The 6,245-nt window shown below is 40.1% G+C and overlaps 1 long non-coding RNA gene across 1 annotated transcript; it reads left to right on the forward strand.

Moving 5' to 3' along the window:
• The first annotated feature begins 1,586 nt into the window (after positions 1 to 1,586).
• LOC120437883 lies at positions 1,587 to 3,327 on the forward strand. Its single transcript, XR_005611471.1, has 2 exons — positions 1,587 to 1,637; positions 3,010 to 3,327. It is a non-coding gene; the product is annotated as an uncharacterized LOC120437883 (long non-coding RNA).
• The last annotated feature ends 2,918 nt before the right edge of the window (positions 3,328 to 6,245 follow it).

Genomic DNA, 6,245 nt, shown 5'->3' on the forward strand with positions numbered 1-6,245 from the left:
TGTAGTTATACAGAAAATAGGGACATGACACTATTTAAAAAAAAAATATACAAAAACACATCCAACTATAGTCATTAGTATACCATATAGTTATGACTTCTGGGGACGTTTCTAACACAAATACACTTCGCTTTAACCTAAATGGGGACATTCAATGGGAAAATTTCCTTAGGGAACTGGTAAATACAATGAACTCTGATTATTAAACATCTGCATATGTTAAGGTATGTGTAACTACTTTTCAGATTAACTGTACTTTTACTTTTCACAAATTAACTGTAACAGCAGTTTGCAAAACATTGTGACACTTCTCAAGTGTTCCTACCTCAAATACAGCGAGTGTTGCTGTGTTTTTGTTGTTAAATGGACGAGCAGAGCCTGTGGCTGGTGAGCGGATGCAGCATTTCGTCAGTGGAGCATAGAACGACGTCTGTGATTGGTCAACAAGTGAGTAACGCTGCATCTGATTGTTCGAAAGCCTCAACCAAAGAGCTGCTGGTCACGGCAAGATACAAACTCGCCGGAGCTCTGAGTGAACGGCACATCCGGGACCTTCAGCACTCAGCAGAGATTTATCTTGACGTATGTATTTACCTTTGATATCCATGACTCGACGCACATTTAGCAAGGTAAAGTTGTATGTTTAACAAGCTAATTAACGCTAGTTAAATGGAATTAAAACAATACACAATCGATTTGAACAAACTGTGTGATGAATGATGATAAATGCTAAAAAATTACTTAAGATTTATCTTCAACAATAGATATTAGAAGTTAAATTTAACTGTTTTTAAATTCCCACCGGAGTTAAAGGGACCTGCGGCCTTGCATGTGCTCTGCATCTTCAACTGCACAGACAGTCAGTCTAAGCTCTTTTTAAGTGTAGCTAACTGCAACACACATTTTTTTCAACACAAGATATGTTTGGGGGGATTTAAATGTTAATATTAATGTTTTCGTATTTAGCACAACCCAATAGGTCTGGGTCTCTGGCCCAGCGTTTCTGACGTTATTCTAAGGTTTTTGAGTTTCTTATGTTTAGTGGCGGGTTAGTTGAGTTTGGCTTAACGTTATTAACATTGTTTTAAGGAGTTTATGTTAGGGCTGTATATTACAACGTTTGTATTTTCATGCCATTTTTCCTGTTTTATTTTGAAAGAGTCTGTTGTGTTCAGTTCATTAATCTCACTTCCCTGTTGTGTCAATAGAATCATTTGTGCCAGCTACTTCCCTGCTCTCCTTCCATCCTGTCTCAATCTCCAAAAGGAAAGTAGAAGTCCTCATATGGTAGGACCAGTGATTGTAGTGTGTGTTACACTGTCCTCATATTGTTTTAAGCTGTGAAGGACATGAGTGTGTTTCAGTTGCCTTCCTCATGTGGTAGGACCAACAACTCTAGTGTGTGTTACACTGTCCTCATATTGTTGGGTAGCAGAACTGTACAGTGTTAAGTTTCTATAGAATCTGGTATAAGGAAGTCAGATCCTTCTGTAATAATGTTCACTGATACAAATATGATCTGTAGTTAATTATCTAGTCGGGATTTATACTAGAGAATGTTTCTGACGTTATATTGTTGCCTTTTGTTGCAGACACCAAGTGCTGAGGTCCTGTCTCAGCCTCATACAGACCAATTGGTGAGTGACATACCCACTTCATTCTTCCAACAGGTTACACATCATATTTTTGTATTTGGTATCAAGTATATGTGTCAGTTGGGCCTAGTGCATAAATGAATTGCACTTTAATTGTATTAAAACAATCAGTTTGAGTCAAAGTTAACCAAAATCAACTGTTAAGGACATGAATGTGTTTTTGTAGCCTTTCTCAATTGGTAGAACCAACAACTCTAGTTTGTGTTACATTGAAACTGAACAGCAGGGATAGCTGTCATGATGATAATAATACTCTATCCGATTTCAAACAATCACACTCTAATGAGTATTATTAGTAGATTATGTTCACATGTAAAATATTCATATCAAATGGTAAATGGCCTGTATTTGTATAGCGCTTTACATATTCAGTCACACACTCATTCACACACACATTCACACACTGGTGATGGCAGCTACGTTGTAGCCACAGCCACCCTGGGGCACACTGACAGAGGCGAGACTGCCGGACACTGGCGCCACCGGGCCCTCTGACCACCACCAGTAGGCAACGGGTGAAGTGTCTTGCCCAAGGACACAACGACCGAGACTGTCGGAGCCAGGGCTCGAACCAGCAACCTTCCGATTACAACTCTTGAGCCACGATCGCCCCTTAATTTAGAATTACACACTGCCCAAACCTGACTTTGCCTACAATGCAGAGAAAAAAGCAAGCAGACCTATTGCATGCATTGATTCTCATATTTCACTGTTACTTTTCAAAGGCTCAAGGACCAAATATTCTGGGAATCCAAGCCACACGCTTTACTCAGCTGCCCTGAACAACATGAAGGGCACCTCTGCCTCAATCACCCTGGACAACAAAAACATTAGTAACACTTCACCAAGAAGGGGCAAAGGCACCCAAATACAAAATGTTTTAGGTGAATATACTTGTGATCAAAGGACAAGTTTATTGTTTTCAGACATGACACTATTGAGAGTTTTTATCATAAATCATTTCATCTTATTTGATTCCCAGCAGAACACAGCACTTCAAATGGTTCATTCCAAGCATCCTTAAAGGAGCAATAAGCAATATCTTTTCACTGCTAGGTGTGCTGTTGTGCACTGCCTGTAAACCAAGCCAAAGTCTATGGCTGGAGATCAACACAGAGAGAGGGATTGTGACTTCATGCTGTACTCCAGATGTAATTACACCTCTAGTTCTTCACATAGCCATTTTTAATTCCTTCAACCTAAAGTATGATGAATTGTGCTTATTGCTCCTTTAAAGTGCTCCAGTAGAAAGCAAGGTTTAAGAACATTTTGTATTCACATTATAAACTAGAGTATTTTCTATCTTTTCTTGCATTCACATTAAGATATTTTCTTTTGTTTCCATTTATGACAGCTGGGAAGGTGAGAAGCAAGTGGACAAATGATGAAGTAAAGGTTGCTGCAAAGTACCAGGTAAAAAGGAATGTGACTGCTGCTTCCAAGCAGAGCCGGCAGCTCGGAAAGGCAGAGACTGGGTTGCCATAAAGTATTACATCCACGACAGGATCATAGCATTAAAAGAAAGATGCAAGAAAAAAAGAAACAAGCAAGAAAGATACTTTGTTGCTTCCACAGTTATGTCAGTATTGTAGTTTTCTGTATTGCATTGTTCTTACTCATAAATCTGTGGTTTATGCTGAGTGCTTTTTGCAATTAAATGATAAGAAAGGCAGATAATGTTCCACGTTTTTATTCACATGAACATTCACTACAAAATGAATTAATGCATTACAATATTAAGACTTAAAAAGTAGACTGCCCACCAATGTTCCCTCTAAGCTGCGCACGTGCGCAATTGCGCACTGCTGGCACGGTCTCTGCGCACAGAAAATCTGCGTTGCGCACAAAAAAAAATCTAACCTGAATTGAAATTAAAATTAATACTTTAACACTTCTGTTTTGCAGTGTTAGTCAGTGACTGGCCGCTCCCGTATGGGATTAGAACGATGCTACCTTATCCCATAGTCCAGCCAATAATGCGATTCACATTCGTATATACGCAGCCAATCAACGTGGTTGACAGGCTATGACAGCGTCCTTATGTGCCGACATCGGAGTTTTAGCTAGCAAAGCGGCGTGGCTGATGAGGAGTGAAGCCACGTTAATGACAACGTGTACAACCATTCGAGATGTGAGCAGGACAGACGGAACAATTGACGGAAAAAGTGTGGACTTTATACCAGTTTTTAAATTGTGTTGATCGGCCACGTAAAACCAGAGTTATGATAAAAATATCTGCAATGTTTGGTTTTCTTCCTGAATACTACCGTTGTTTATATTTACTGCGGAAGAAACGGTAAAACGCAGCGTTTATAAGAAAAAAGGCTCGAAAGCACTCTCCGCCTGTGAGCAAAAACAAACCCCACCCCTCTCTCTTTCCTATTCGTCCAAAACGTATCGTGTCGACCAATCAAAAATGATATGGCAACGTGGCATCTAGTTGTTAAGAAACGGGGGGAAGTTTTAGGAGTGACGGCGGTGTTTTGAGATGTGAGAGATTTGAGACGTTTAGCGCAAATCTTGTGTAGTTAGTGTGTAGTGTAGTCACTAGTTTTGTTGTGTGTGTCAGAACAATGAGGCGGCTGCTGAATGTTACAGGTGTTACAGCAGTGATACATCTCCTGTTGTCAGGCCTGCAGGTATCAGCTGTTGTTCTCCTTTATCTCATAGTGGACAGAAATTATTTTTGGGAGTGGCACAAATAATTTGTGTGGCATCAAATTTGATGCAGAACAGCTGATTGTTCTGCAAATAGTTTGAAATGTTTATTTAAAAATGCATTGGCTGCATTTAAAAAAAAAAATAGCTGCAAAAAACTTTGTTGTTTGCCAAACTGAGTTACTTTTTTGAGGAGTAACTATATAATTAATTGCCCAACATTGGTCATTATATACTATATTTTGCAGACAGAGAGTTACAGGACTCTCTCCCAGACCACAGACTCATAATACAAGTCAGAGCTTTATAAAAAGAAAAAAAGAAAGTTGTGTTTTCGAAATTGGAGTTCAAGTTATTTTTACTTCCAATAGTGTTAAAATACCACCTGAGCCACAGCCACCCCCTTCTTTATGTCAAAGAAGGACAGCAAGTGTAATGGTACAGGCTGGGTCCACAGAGAGACGGCAGCAGATTTAAATACAAGAGTGTCAGGAAAATGTAAAATGAGCAGCTTGTGAATAATAATTGAATATTAGATAAAATAAAGTTCATACAAAGTGTGTTTGAATAGCAGAGATGCAGAAATGTGAGCATGTAGCACAGAGTCACGGCTCAGAGTCTAAATGAGTCTCACAGGCCTGAATGTGTGTTTTGCTCCTTATAATCATTATAAATTACATTTATAATTTATCATTCATAATTGTATGCATTATTGTGGGGTCTACCTTACAATATAAAGCGCCTTGAGGTGACTGTTGTTGTGATTTGGTGCTATATTAATAAAATTGAATTGAAATTGAACTGTTTGATCTGCTGCTCACCACAAACAAGCACAAGCAGACATTTTCGATTTTTATAGTTTCCAGCTTTTCCTGCTAATACAAACCTCCCTTATGCACATTTAAACGACACAAAGTTCAGTAATAGTTTCAGCAATAAACTGTTAAGGACGAAAACTTCTGTTTATCACTTCCTACTATAGAAATCTTCAGTTCTTTTACGACTACAGTTAAAGCTGGACAGAGTGGGCGATGAGCTATCAGAACTTTTTCTGTCATTTTATTTCTGACAGTTCAAAGAGTCGCGCTGACGGATTTCTGTCGTCACAGCAGCTTTTTCTTCATCATGTAGAACAGGGATGTCAAAGTCCAGGCCTCGAGGGCCGGTGTCCTGCAGGTTTTAGATAATGCCCTGGGTGAACACACCTGAATCAAATGAGTAGTTCATTACCAGGCCTCTGGAGAACTTCAAGACATGTTGAGGAGGTCATTTAGCCATTTGAATCTGTGTTGGGTCAAGGACACATCCAAAACCTGTAGGACACCGGCCCTCGAGGCCTGGAGTTCGACACCTATGATGTAGAAAAACAGTTGAATATGTGACTCCTTCACAGTTACAGGGACTTTCACTGGTCTGGCCCATTAAAGTCAAAGGGGGCTGCATGTGGCCCCCATGTAAAGTCAGTGTGACACCCCTGCTCTAAATCATGGACTACAGGAACCATTAACACTCTAGCATAGCATCAGTATAGCACAGCAAGCATGCCCAGTCAATGACGACACACGTTAGCTGTTCCTGCATTAGCAGTTAACGTTAGCCATGCTAGCTTCCTGTTATTGACTGTGTTCATGTGCAACACGCTGGCTGTGTCCCAATCCAGCGACCGCACGCTTCGTAGTACGCGCAGTTCACGGACTACGTGGGGCGGGTATTACGAAGTGCGGAAGTGAGAGGCTTGTGTAATGGGATGGTCTGGCCTTCCCAACCCTGCTCAGGTTGCCTAGCAACCATGATACTAACCACAAGAAACGTTTTCATACAGCATTGTTTGACAGTTTTTTTGTTTGTTCATTTTTTTAATGACATCACTTTGATTAGTTGAGTATCTGAGGCTGAGACCACAGGACTGTAACAACATGATTGTTGGGCTTC

Source organism: Oreochromis aureus, linkage group 3 (genome assembly GCF_013358895.1).
Source record: "Oreochromis aureus strain Israel breed Guangdong linkage group 3, ZZ_aureus, whole genome shotgun sequence".
Classification (NCBI taxonomy): Eukaryota; Metazoa; Chordata; class Actinopteri; order Cichliformes; family Cichlidae; genus Oreochromis; species Oreochromis aureus.